We start from the raw sequence: 14,654 nt of genomic DNA on the forward strand, positions 1-14,654 counted from the left end.
AGAATTTTGACTTACACCTTTACAATATTCGCTAACATACCCTTATTATTAGAATTATAATTAAAATTAAAATTAAAATTAAAATATATATATATATATATAAAATACGTTTATGAGAGAAGAAGAAAAAAAAGATGATGAAAAATGCTCAGAATTCGGTTGGCTTTATAGGGAGTTTCAAAGTTTGGGGCTCCGCGACTCGCGGCATTTTTGCCTTCAAACTTCGCGAGTCGCGGAGATTGAAAATACAGCTCACATTCTTTTGGAGTCTTTCTTGCCGACGATTTATTTATAAATATAATATATATATATAATTAATATAATTAATTATATATTATATTATATTTATATACATAGTTAACTTGTAATTTTTAGTCCGTTGCGTCGAGCGTTGAGAGTTGACTCATGTCCCGGTTCCGGATTTTCGAACGTCCTTGCGTACAATTTAATATCTTGTACTTTGCGTTTTGAATCTTGTACTCTTGTAATTTCGAGACGTTTCTTATCAATAATTGGAACCTCTTTGATTGTCTTTTGTACTCTTGAGCTTTTTGGTCGTTTGCGTCTTCAATTCGTCGAATCTGTCTTTTGTCTTCACCTTTTATTATTTAAACGAATATCACTTGTAAATAGAACAATTGCAACTAATAGCTTATCTTTCTTGAGGAATAATGCTATGAAATATATGTTCGTTTTTAGCATTATCACCAATCATCATCATCATGGTTCATTCGATTGCCACCACCATCTTCCCTCATCTTCAAACCACCATGATCATCTCCCTCTCTCTACAATTCCTCTTTGGGACAAGTAAATAACCACCACCACTTAAACCCATATCACACTCAAAAAACACTCACTACTATTAGGCTTATGATCCTGTTACGGGGTTCAGTTATGAGACCAAGCCCAAAGGAGTTTGGTCGACTCCTTGCTACTAAAACTACTGAAGTTCGATAATCAAACATTATAGTTTGCAACTACCATAATTATCCTCCTTCCATTTTGTTAGCTGCTACGGCTGCAAACCGACACCAACCATGTACAAACTATAACAACCACGTTCACTCCTGCAAATTGTTGATAGTGTAACTCGTTTCTGTTTTGAAGCCAAACCGCCACCTTAGTTCAATCACCACCACCATTATCACAACAATTAAACCGTTTGATTTGAATTGGACCAAAACCGAACACCACCCTCATCACCAACATGCCTACTGCTACTATTATATCTTGTTCATATTCGATTACCATCTGACAAGTGTTCCGGCTCCTGTTGCATTTATTTTATTATTTTGCTCGATTCAACAAATCAAAGATAAAGTGGTGCTGCCTATTTTTATTACACCCACTTGTTAAGTGGTAGGGTATACAAGATGTATAAAGTTGATAAAAAGTCTAGCGGATATAAATTTTTTTATATAGAAGAGTGGGGTCTTGTAAATTCTTTTAACAAAATTGTTTCTGCAACGTCCAAAACCGAGGGGTCAGAGGTTGATTAAATTAAGATAGGCAATTTGTTGATATAGCAAAAAAGAACGGATCCTTTATTGTTTATTCAATTTGGGCCGACATGTATATCTTTTGGGGCGTGTACATGTTGAATGGACCGAGATTCTTACAAGTTTCCTATTGGATCATTAGATGATTAAAGATGGTTATAATGATCTTGATGAATGACGTGGGATGGAGAAGATATAGATAATGATACGATAACCATAAGGATACATGAGTTTATTATTTAGATGATGATAATAAACGATGATGGTGCCTGTTGATGAAGACTGAGGACATACGAGTACTTTAGGAACCAAACATAAACATCCATGATTGTTTTTCTTTCTGCTAAAAACCCTAAACACAAAAACATTGGGGCCGTAACCCATCTTAATTATTTAGGCTGAAAGAATGACAAAGGATGTGATTAGGTAATCGGGTTTAAAATTAATTGAAGAAGGAGAAACATAAAAGATTAAGCAGTCCAATGGTTAGTGGGTTGATTGATTAACGAGGGGTCTTGGGTTCGATCCTGGACTAAGGCAGTTTATTTTTGAAGTTTTTCCTACCAAGGTAGTATTACCAATATGATTATTTTTATTAAGTGACTTTATTATTATTATTATTATTATTATTATTATTATTATTATTATTATTATTATTATTATTATTATTGTTATTATCATTAATTTTATTACTAGTATTATTATTATTATAAGTAACATTATTTTATTATCATTATTACTAATAGTATTATCACCATTATTTTAGTAATACTAAAATTATTATTTTATAAACAGATGATAAAAACATATTTATTACATACCTATACTAAAATTTCATACTTTTATTTTTTTTTTTAAATGTTATTTTTAATATAAAAATTTAGTGTTACATAATATACAAATATACATTAATGATATAGGTTCGTGAATCCGAGGTCAACCCTATACTTGTTCAATGCCGTTATATGTACTTTTACTGCAAAATACAATATGTGAGTTTCATTTGCTCCCTTTTACTCTTTACATTTTTGGTACTGAGAATACATGCGCTGTTTTTTTATAAATGTTTACGAAATAGACACAAGTACTTAAAAATATATTCTACGTTGAGTTGTACCACTGGCATATTTCCCTGTAGCTTGGTAACTACTATTTACGTGGGTATTGTAAACGCGAATCCTGTTAATAGATCTATCGGGCCTGACAACCCCAACCGGACTGGACGACCAGTATTCAACGGTTGCACAGTACTTCGTTTCGGTGACTACACTTGGTACGGTGTAGTGAGATTTCATAATAAAGGGAATATGCGACGTGATTAAATGTTAAGTATGGTTACCAAGTGCTCAACCACTTAGAATGCTTTACATACACTTGCGAGTGTATTATGTTTATGATTATAAAATCTTGTGGTCTATTAAAATATTGAAATGATTGTTATGATAAACCTATGAACTCACCAACCTTTTAGTTGACACTTTTAAGCATGTTTATTCTCAGGTACGAATTAAGTCTTCCGCTGTGCATTTGCTCATTTTAAAGATATTACTTGGAGTCGTACAAGGCATATTTAGGTCAGTACCTCGCAATGGGACCAAATGTTGATGACTTCGTCCAGGTGGAATAGGACGGATCGCTACAGGTGGTATCAGAGCGGTGGTCTTAGCGAACCATGTCTTGCATTAGTGTGTCTAACTGATAGTTGTTTAGATGCATTAGTGAGTCTGGACTTCGACCGTGTCTGCATGTCAAAAGTTTTGCTTATCATTTCTAGTCAAAAATCATCTACTTATCATCCTTAGGAAATTACCTGCTCATCATTTTTAGTTTAGACATGTCTTACTGCCTCTATTGCATAGACAGTGTATAGATAAATTCATATCTTAGCGTATCTGTTATAGTTACCTTTGCCTAACATATTCCGTAGATTCCTCCGTAACTTATGGATTTTAGTATTATATATGCATATGTGAATTATGTATTGCAGGGTACTAATTTACATCCTATAATCTATTTCTTATTAAAAATCCTTCATCTGATCGTACGAGATGAATCCCTCAACCAGTTCGAATTCCTCGGATTCCGACAGCTATTCCGATATGGAGTTTCACCTAAGCTCCGAAAGTAGTGTCACCAGAATGAATCAACCAATCATCCATCCCCAATTCATTTGAAGGGTTCGTAGTCGATTTAATCAATGGAGACGCGCAGAAGGCGATCCCTTCCACTAACCGAATTCATCTCTTGATGAAGAACCTGAAGCACTTATCGGCGAACCTATTCGTAACACCATTTTCACCCTCATTTCCTGAATATCTCGCCACGATTATATCATAACTCAGATTCTAAACCTTATTCATCCGCTCGTTCCGACCGACAATCATCCCGGAATAATAGAAGAGTCAATGAACTTCGCGCTCGAGTAATCAATCTAGAGAATATGGTGTAAAAATTTACCAGCTTCAGCAACATCATCGGCACCAACAGTACCATCAGTAATAGCATCAGTACCATCAACAATCCATGCCTCAACATCTCATTCTGTACCTCGAGTATAATCATCGTTCTACGTATCGTTCTATATCAATTATCTTCGTTCTTCATGATGATTAAAGTAATCTCTAAATGTTTTAGAGATTATGTATTCTAGTTCTAACGGTAAACCAAATGAGTTTAATATCATATTAACTCAATGAATCCATGATTACATCTGAAGAAAATATATATGCAAGTATATTTTCATAAAGATTGTAATTAAAATTCTTTTGTACAAACTGTTAATGGTGAAAATATTTTAACGGGTAGGTAATACCCGAGGAATATTTAGATTTCACATTAATCAGTTACACGGTACATTCTTCGACTCTGATTCAACAGTCAGTCACTATCCTACTTGTATCCATAGATATACGTATCCGTTCACCACAGAATCCATTTTCATTCAATTTCATATTTGGATTTTGACCTATCAAAATCCAACAAGTGGCATAATGAAGAAAACATCGGACAAAGTAAAATTTGTTAGAAATAAACAAACTAACTAATTGAAATATTGTTAAGAATCCACGCTAACTGTTCCTGGCTAACTGTTCCTAGCTAACTGGTTACATTTTATTTATCGCAATTTAAATATCGCAATTTACATTCTCGCAATTTTATTTATCGTCATTTAATTTCTGTATTTATTTTACGCACTTTAAATAATGGGACACGTATACAAGGTTTCGACATATCATATTGACCCATCTATATATTTATCTTGGAACAATCATAGACACTCTATATGCAAATGACGGAGTTAGCTATACAGGGTTGAGGTTAATTCCAAAATATATATATAGTTTGAGTTGTGATCAATACTGAGACCGGTACACGGGTCACGATACGTATTAATTAATTCGAATATTATATATTATATTATATATGAATTTATTGGACTATTGGACTGGTAACTTTGGACAATTAAAATGAATTAAAATATTGATTATAACATATAAAACTAAACAATTCTTCAAGCTTGCCACTTGATTTCATCCTAAACCTCATTTGAACCTCGACAATTACAATCCGCATTCAAGTCTTTCATGATTTTTGAAAACACCTCAATCGAGAGGATAAACCAACCGCACTTCATCTACTGAAGAAAAATTAATGCATATAGTTATGCACCTGAAAAACCCTCGGAAACTGAGTAAACGTTGGACATGTATCTGTTCTAGTTCCTTTGACATTGTTATTACCGAAGATCATTTTGCAATCCCTTTCCAAAGTAGCTAATTTTGTCACAGCTCCAGCAAGTCAACTTCGACTTTTCGTTCAAAACAACCATATTATAACTTTGATATATATGCGTGCTCTCTTATTATTACCGGAGAATCTTTTATATTCCACCATATTACCATTAGCGTTTAATCATCTAAAAACACAATTCTCTTGAACCCACCTCGGATTGATAGCCAATAATTCGGTTATGATGACTTTGAATGCTGATAAAGCATCAAAACTGTAGATGATCTTAATGGTCAAAAGTTTGATGATAAAGAATGGAGTGTTGGAAACACTCAATAGGAAATTGGTACTGAAAAACGGATTAAGAAAACCATGAAGGATATTGTGAACAAATCACAAAGACTAAGCCTGTACTTAACGAATCCAGATGATTGAGTATCTACTGAAACCTTTAAATGAATATCTTGCTCCTACTCATTCTAAATCCATGCGGAAGGATTTTCTTCATCAACCTTCGATCTTAGAAATTCCAAAATATCGTCATAAATATCTTCGATATTTCTGAAGATATATTCATAAATACTCTTGTCTGAAATTATTTATCTCTTCATGCTATCTGTGTTACATCCTAAAAGAAACTGTTTGAGTTTCTATATTCTTTAAAATTCAAGTTAAATTATGAATAATTTCCTAGAGAAGTGTTGGGAATTGAACATGAGTTAGTATAATATAATGATGTCAGGCCAACGTAATTATATTATAGTAAGTCATGCTAAGTTTCTAATGGAATGTGATGATGGTTCACATATCATGCCCTCATCATGTGCTATGTTACATAACTCTTTCATTCTACTTAATTTCTAAGCATATCACGGAAATATATCCTTGATATTTCTGTTCTTCCGTAATTCCAACAAATTGCTAATAAATCGTGCTATTTCATTTTCTTTCTGATTAGAAGATTTTCTTTTTAAATTCCTTGAACTCCAGAAATCCACCATGACTACGTCAAAAGTTAAGACGAAACTTTTCACTCTTTTGTGATAGCTTCGCTGGTACGCTTCACACGATCGAATCGTTTTATCTATATCAATCAATAATGATAAAACTCTAATTATCAACTCACATTCGTCATGAAAACATTTTTATTGTTAGCCGTGACGACCTCACTCAAATTTCGGGGACGAAATTTCTTTAACGGGTGGGTACTGTGACAACCCGGAAAATTTCGACTAATTTTAAACCAAACTCTAGATACGATGTAATATTTTATGCAAAGTGTGTTAGGTTGAGTCTCAAAAATTTTGAACTGATCCATATTTTCAATTGACCTTAGATTGTTCTCGATGATTCACGAACAACTATTTGTAAATAGATACATATATATATATATGTATATACATGAATGTTAATTGTAAATATATTTATTTGAAAATATATATATTTAGTTATATAATAAAACCCGATATTAAAATGTATTTATATATATACATATGGCGTATGGAAAATAAATGATTTCGAGTCTAATTTGTAAACGTCAGTGACACTCGGTTGACGTTTTGTTAGTTTTAATATAGATATAATACATGTTCATGAATGATTAAGATAAAAGTTAGACTGTAAATTGATTACGAAGATTTTAGTTTTCACAAAGATATTTTTACCTTTTTAGTGTAAATTTTAGTACTCCGTACATATAAATTGGTACATAAAATAAATAATTACCGAACCTTTTTAATCAGGTTTCCAACAGGTAATGAGTGAAATAATTAAATATACTTAACCTAAAAAAATTTGGGATTTTTAAGAACAACTGTATACATTAACTGTTTAGCAATGGACACGAAATAACCTCCGAATTAAACTGTCGGCAAAAGAGAGAATTATATACTCTCGTGACTTAATTATTTGTATTATGTTTCCTTTTTCAATTCTAATCTTATTTTCTCTATAAATATATACATGGTCACATGAATATGTAAGCACACCTTCACCACCCTATAAACACTATCTCCCTCGTTCTCTCTTCTCTCCTATTCTTTTTCTTCATGAAATCTTCCAAAATCACCACCACCACCCTACTAAACACCGTGTGCAACCATCATAAACCACCATTGATTGAAACTATTATTTTTCTCTTTCGTTGCCAAACGAGAACCAAGATCACCTTTTACCACCAAATTCAGTTTTGGTTGTAAACTCAACCACAACAATCATCGACAACCATCGCCATAAAATGAACCCACAAGACTCACCACCATCGAACACCCTTTTCAACCCAAACACCATTACCACCATCCAAACGAAACCCAACCATCACTACCTCAACCCACAACTGTTTCTACTTCGTTTATTATTGAAACATACACCCTCCTTCTTCTCCTTATACCATTACCAATCATCACCATCATGGTTCATTCGATTGCCACCACCATCTTCACTCATCTTCAAACCACCATGATCATCTCCCTCTCTCTCTACAATTCCTCTTTGTGACAAGTAAATAACCACCACCACTTAAACCCATATCACACTCAAAAACCACTCACTACTATTAGGCTTATGATCCTGTTACGGGGTTCAGTTATGAGACCAAACCCAAAGGAGTTTGGTCGACTCCTTGCTACTAAAACTACTGAAGTTCGATAATCAAACATTATAGTTTGCAACTACCATAATTATCATCCTTCCATTTTGTTAGCTGCTACGGCTGCAAACCGACACCAACCATGTACAAACTATAACAACCACGTTCACTCCTGCAAATTGTTGATAGTGTAATTCGTTTCTATATTGAAGCCAAACTGCCACCACCATTATCACAACAATTAAACCGTTTGATTTGAATTGGACCAAAACCGAACACTACCCTCATCACCAACATGCCTACTGCTACTATTATATCTTGTTCATATTCGATTACCATCTGACAAGTGTTTCGGCTCCTGTTGTATTTATTTTATTGTTTTGCTCGATTCAACAAATCAAAGATAAAGTGGTGCTGCCTATTTTTATTACACCCACTTGTTAAGTGGTAGGGTATACAAGATGTATAAAGTTGATAAAAAGTCTTGCGGATATAAATTTTTTTATATAGAAGAGTGGGGTCTTGTAAATTCTTTTAACAAAATTGTTTCTGCAACGTCCAAAACCGAGGGGTCAGAGGTTGATTAAATTAAGATAGGCAATTTGTTGATATAGCAAAAAGGAACGGATCCTTTATTGTTTATTCAATTTGGGCCGACATGTATATCTTTTGGGGCGTGTACATGTTGAATGGACCGAGATTCTTACAAGTTTCCTATTGGATCATTAGATGATTAAAGATGGTTATAATGATCTTGATGAATGACGTGGGATGGAGAAGATATAGATAATGATACGATAACCATAAGGATACATGAGTTTATTATTTAGATGATGATAATAAACGATGATGGTGCCTGTTGATGAAGACGGAGGACATACGAGTACTTTAGGAACCAAATATAAACATCCATGATTGTTTTTCTTTCTGCTAAAAACCCTAAACACAAAAACATTGGGGCCGTAACCCATCTTAATTATTTAGGCTGAAAGAATGACAAAGGATGTGATTAGGTAATCGGGTTTAAAATTAATTGAAGAAGGAGAAACATAAAAGATTAAGCAGTCCAATGGTTGGTGGGTTGATCGATTAACGAGGGGTCTTGGGTTCGATCCTGGACTAAGGCAGTTTATTTTTGAAGTTTTTCCTACCAAGGTAGTATTACCAATATGATTATTTTTATTAAGTGACTTTATTATTATTATTATTATTATTATTATTATTATTATTATTATTATTATTATTATTATTATTATTATTATTATTATTATTATTATTATTATTATTATTATTATTATTATCATTAATTTTATTACTAGTATTATTATTATTATAAGTAACATTATTTTATTATCATTATTACTAATAGTATTATCACCATTATTTTAGTAATACTAAAATTATTATTTTATAAACAGATGATAAAAACATATTTATTACATACCTATACTAAAATTTCATAATTTTATATTTTTTTTAAAAAAAAAATGTTATTTTTAATATAAAAATTTAATGTTACATAATATACAAATATATTAATACATAAACTTGTTTGAATATTAATATGTATTCTAAATATACATTAATGATATAGGTTCGTGAATCCGAGGTCAACCCTATACTTTTTCAATGCCGTTATATGTATTTTTACTGCAAAATACAATATGTGAGTTTCATTTGCTCCCTTTTACTCTTTACATTTTTGGGACTGAGAATACATGCGCTTTTTTTTTATAAATGTTTACGAAATAGACACAAGTACTTAAAAATATATTCTACGTTGAGTTGTACCACTGGCATATTTCCCAGTAGCTTGGTAACTACTATTTACGTGGGTATTGTAAACGCGAATCCTGTTGATAGATCTATCGGGCCTGACAACCCCAACCGGACTGGACGACCAGTATTCAACGGTTGCACAGTACTTCATTTCGGTGACTACACTTGGTACGGTGTAGTGAGATTTCATAATAAAGGGAATATGCGACGTGATTAAATGTTAAGTATGGTTACCAAGTGCTCAACTACTTAGAATGCTTTACATACACTTGCGAGTGTATTATGTTTATGATTATAAAATCTTGTGGTCTATTAAAATATTAAAATGATTGTTATGATAAACCTATGAACTCACCAACCTTTTGGTTGACACTTTTAAGCATGTTTATTCTCAGGTACGAATTAAGTCTTCCACTGTGCATTTGCTCATTTTAAAGATATTACTTGGAGTCGTACAAGGCATATTTAGGTCAGTACCTCGCATTGGGACCAAATGTTGATGACTTCGTCCAGGTGGAATAGGACGGGTCGCTACAATAAACAATTGTTTTAGATAACACTAGGTAAGATCTAAACTTATCGAAAGCAAAAACTACTGCAAGAGCTCCTTCTCAGTAGTTGTGTAATTCAGCTGAGCTCTTGTAAGTGTTTTACTTGCGTAGTAGATTGGTTGAAATTTTTTATCTTGACGTTGACCTAAAACAGCTCCCAGTGCGAAATCACTAGCATCACACATTAGCTCGAAGGGTTTGGACCAGTCGGGTGATACCATAATGGGTGATTTCGTAAGTTTCTCTTTCAGAATGGAGAAAGCATTTAGACATTCGTCGTTGAAATTGAATGTACAGTCTTTCTCAAGAAGTTTAGTCATGGATCGAGCGATTTTAGAAAAGTCCTTTATGAATCGCCGATAGAATCCCGCATGTCCAAGGAAACTACAAATTCCCTTAACATTGGTTGGAGGAGGAAGTTTTGAAATAACATCGATCTTAGCTTTGTCTACTTCCATTCCAGCTTGAGAAATCTTGTGTCCTAAAACAATGCCTTCCTTCACCATGAAGTGGCATTTCTCCCAGTTTAAAACAAGATTTGATTCTTCACAACGAATTAGCATTCGTTCAAGGTTTGAGAGACATGAGTTGAAGGAGTCTCCAAAAACAGAGAAATCGTCCATAAAGACTTCTATACTTTCTTCAATCATGTCATGAAAAATTGTCATCATACACCTTTGGAAAGTACCTGGGGCGTTGCATAATCCGAATGGCATTCGTCGGTAGGCAAAAGTACCCAATGGACAAGTAAATGTGGTCTTGTCTTGGTCTTTTGGATCAATTGGGATTTGAAAATAACCGGAGAATCCATCAAGGAAACAGTAGTAATCTTTTCCCGCCAAACGTTCTAGCATTTGGTCGATAAATTGTAGCGGAAAATGATCTTTCCTGGTGGCGTCATTTAGACGACGATAGTCTATATAGACTCTCCACCCAGTGACTGTTCTTGTAGGAATGAGTTCATCTTTATCATTTAGAATAACAGTCGTACCCCTTTTCGTAGGTACTACCTGCATAGGACTTTCCCACGGGCTATCGGATATAGGGTAAATTAACCCGGCATCAAGTAATTTGATAACCTCTTTTTTGACAACTTCCTTCATGTTAGGGTTTAACCTCCGTTGCCTTTGTACCACGGGTTTAAAATCTTCTTCCATTAGGATTTTGTGAGTACAATAAGCAGGGTTAATCCCAAGAATATCAGTTGTTTTCCAGGCAATTACCTTTTTGTGGGTTTTTAAAACAGACATTAACCTACCCTTTTCGTCATCGAAAAGTTTTGATGAAATTATGACGGGTAATTGTGACGTTCCTTGGAGATAAGCATACTCCAAATGTTCCAGGAGTTCTTTAAGCTCCGAGGTGGGTGGTTCTTCCAAGGAAGAGTTTATCCGGAACCTATTACCATCGGTAATTTCTTTAAAAGGTTCATCTTCCCCGGAAATTTCTTCTTCTATGTATTTTTCATTAGTGACTACCTTCAACAGCTCATCTAACTCCATATCGACATCAAAATCTTCACCTTCACCCATTGGGGTGAAATCTGAGGTGTCGATATTTAATAGTTCTTGTAGTTCTTCCTCAATATAACAATCAACAATGTCTATTTGGAAACATTCGTCATCAGGAGACATAGGGTGTTTCATAGCCTTATCTATGTTCAATATAATTCTATCCTCCCCCACACCTAAGCTGAGATTTTTCTCTTTTACGCGCACAATTGCATCTACAGTATTTAGAAAGGGACGCCCCAGAATTAGGGGAACCTTACTATCTTCTTCCATTTCAAGAACAACAAAATCCGCAGGAAAGATTAAGTGATTTACTTTAACCGGTAGGTTTTCAGCAATACCAATAGGATAGTTGTAAGTTCTATCAGCTAATCGTATCCACATCCTGGTTGGTTTTAAATCACCTAAGTTCAATTTTAAGTACAAGGAGTGAGGCATAAGGTTGATGCTCGCTCCTAAATCAGCTAATGCATCGTACATTACTGAATCTCCCATCAGACAAGGAATGGTGAAACTTCCAGGATCTCCAAGTTTTGGTGGCATATTTTGTTTTTATAAAATTGTCGAGCATTCCTCATTAAGGAATGTGGTTGAAACTTCTGCATATTTTCCTTTGTCAGCCACGAGATCTTTGATAAATCTTCCATAATTTGGCATACCCGCAAGAACATCTACAAGCGGTACATTTATACAAATTTGCTTAATCATGTCAGCAAATTTGTTGTATTGTGCTTGTAATTTATCTTTCTTCAAACGTTACGGGTATGGAATTGGAGGTTTGTATACCTTCAATGGTGGTTGATTTTGAGTTTTAGGTGCACTTGTGGTTGGCATCGTATTTTCTTCCACCATAGGTTCTTTATTTTTTGAAACATAAATAGGAGCATGAGGGTTTGGAATATCGGGGTTAATGGTTAACCCACTTTTCGTAGTTATGTAATTAACTTGCGAAATATTACTTGAATTTTGAGTTTCTTTGTCCTTCGGGTTTGGTTGCGTGTTGGATGGTAAAGTTCCTGATTGCCTTTCAGCAAGCAATTGGGATATTCTTCCCATATCTCTTTCAAGGTTTTGAATTGACGTTTGATGATTCCTTTGCAGTTTCTCGTTTCCCGTTTGGACTTGATGTAATTGTCTTTTCACTTGCTCATTCGTTTCTGATTGACTTTTGACAAAATTCATCATAACTTCTTCAAAGTTAGATTTCTTCTCTATTGGTTGCGTGTTATGATTTTATTGTTGATACGGTTGTTGTTGGAAATTTTATTGAGGTGGAAATGGAGGTTGGCTTCTATTGAAAAAGCCAGGTGGTCCATTTCTTTGAAAAGCAAAATTCTTCGGGTTTTGATATCCTGGGTTTGCAGGTTGATAATTAGAATTTCCTCCTTGAAAATTGCCTTGTCTTTGATTGGCCATAAAATTAAATTGTGCTACTGAGTTCATTGGCCGATCATTGATATCACAATCTTTCGTGAAATGTGGCTGTCCACAGATTTCACAGCCTACTTGCAATGCTAAAACTGTTGAATTTAGTTTATCTATTTCTCTTCCAAACTTTTTGAATTGATTCGACAGTGAAGCTATGGTTGTGTTGTTATCTTCATTTTCTTTAAGGCTTGCCACCGTCCTTCTAGGTTATTGATCTCTAGACGGTATCCATTCAAAAGTATGAATTGACATGTCTTCTAACATGTCATACGCTTGATTTGGTGATTTGTACATAAATACTCCTCCAGCGGAGGAATCTAATATACCACGAGTATGTTCATCAATACCACGATAAAAAGTTTGTACTATCTGCCCTTTTTACAATCCGTGTTGTGGACAATTTCGTAACATTCTTTTTAATCTTTCCCATGCATCATAAAGAGTTTCATCTGACTTTTGTTTAAAAGTGGTGATTTCATTTCTAAGTCTTTCGGCTTTTGCCGGTGGGAAAAATCGGGTAATGAATTTATCTCTTAATTCGTTAAAAGTTGTGATAGAATCGGGTTTTGATGCTTTCAACCATGCTTTTGCATCTCCGATTAACGAGTATGGAAAAGTTCTTAACTTAAATGCATATGAAGAAACATCTTTGATTTTGTACAGTTCACATAAATCTTTAAAAGCTTCTAGATGTTCTATCGGATTATTATTAAGTCTTCTGTCGAATTAGTTCTCACATACCATGTGCATAAACTGCCCCTTGACTTCCCAGTTTTCAGCCTCAATTTCAGGTCTTCTTATAGGTGCAAGAGCGAGAGGGGGAGCAGTATGTCTGGTATTCCACATTGGTAGATCATTTTGATCAGGTGTTACTTCAGCCATTTCTTCTTTAATGACGATGGTTTCAGGTTCAGTTTTGATTTCTGGTTGACCACTAGTGTTTCCTACTTGTTTTTTGATATTTTTTGGTGTTTTTGGTTTACTAGTACTACCTAATTTTTTTTGTTTTTCCTGTTTTAATCTTTTGATCAAGCCTCTTTCAGGTTCTGGATTAAGTGCAACGAGTTTAAGATTTCCTGAATGGGTCATACAATTACAAAATTGTATGTAGTCTTGAAGGATTTATTCATTAAGTGTATAAACATTGAACTTTCTTGAAAATGAATTTTCACGAAAGGATCGAATAACTAAAAACAATGATAAAAACCTTTAAAGAAACAGATTTTTCTTCTGATTTTGCCCACGTTTCGAATAACCAAAAGATGCAGCAGAGGGGCAGGATTCCTTTGGTCCCAATATAATTGGGTACTGTTTGGCTCCAATAACCCAGTCCACGTACAAATCCAACTACTACTACGAATCAGAAAAATTATCTATTTATTTAACTGCCAACTTTCCCCGGCAGCGGCGCCAAAAAGTTGATGTGCGTGATCTTGTCGTTTTATTTTGAACGGATTTGAATTTATTTTATTACACGAATTGGTTGTGATTATATGGCGTTTTTATGATTCCGGATTGATTTCACACATATAGGCAACTCGTCCCATTTAACAACAACAACAACAAC

General features: G+C 34.1%; 1 non-coding gene across 1 annotated transcript; it reads left to right on the forward strand.

The window, feature by feature from the left end:
• Positions 1 to 13,469: 13,469 nt before the first annotated feature.
• On the forward strand, positions 13,470 to 13,576 carry LOC139850982 (small nucleolar RNA R71). The gene has a single exon (XR_011760350.1). It is a non-coding gene; the product is annotated as a small nucleolar RNA R71 (small nucleolar RNA).
• Positions 13,577 to 14,654: the final 1,078 nt, after the last annotated feature.

The sequence above is a fragment of the Rutidosis leptorrhynchoides genome, chromosome 5, assembly GCF_046630445.1.
Source record: "Rutidosis leptorrhynchoides isolate AG116_Rl617_1_P2 chromosome 5, CSIRO_AGI_Rlap_v1, whole genome shotgun sequence".
Taxonomy (NCBI): Eukaryota; Viridiplantae; Streptophyta; class Magnoliopsida; order Asterales; family Asteraceae; genus Rutidosis; species Rutidosis leptorrhynchoides.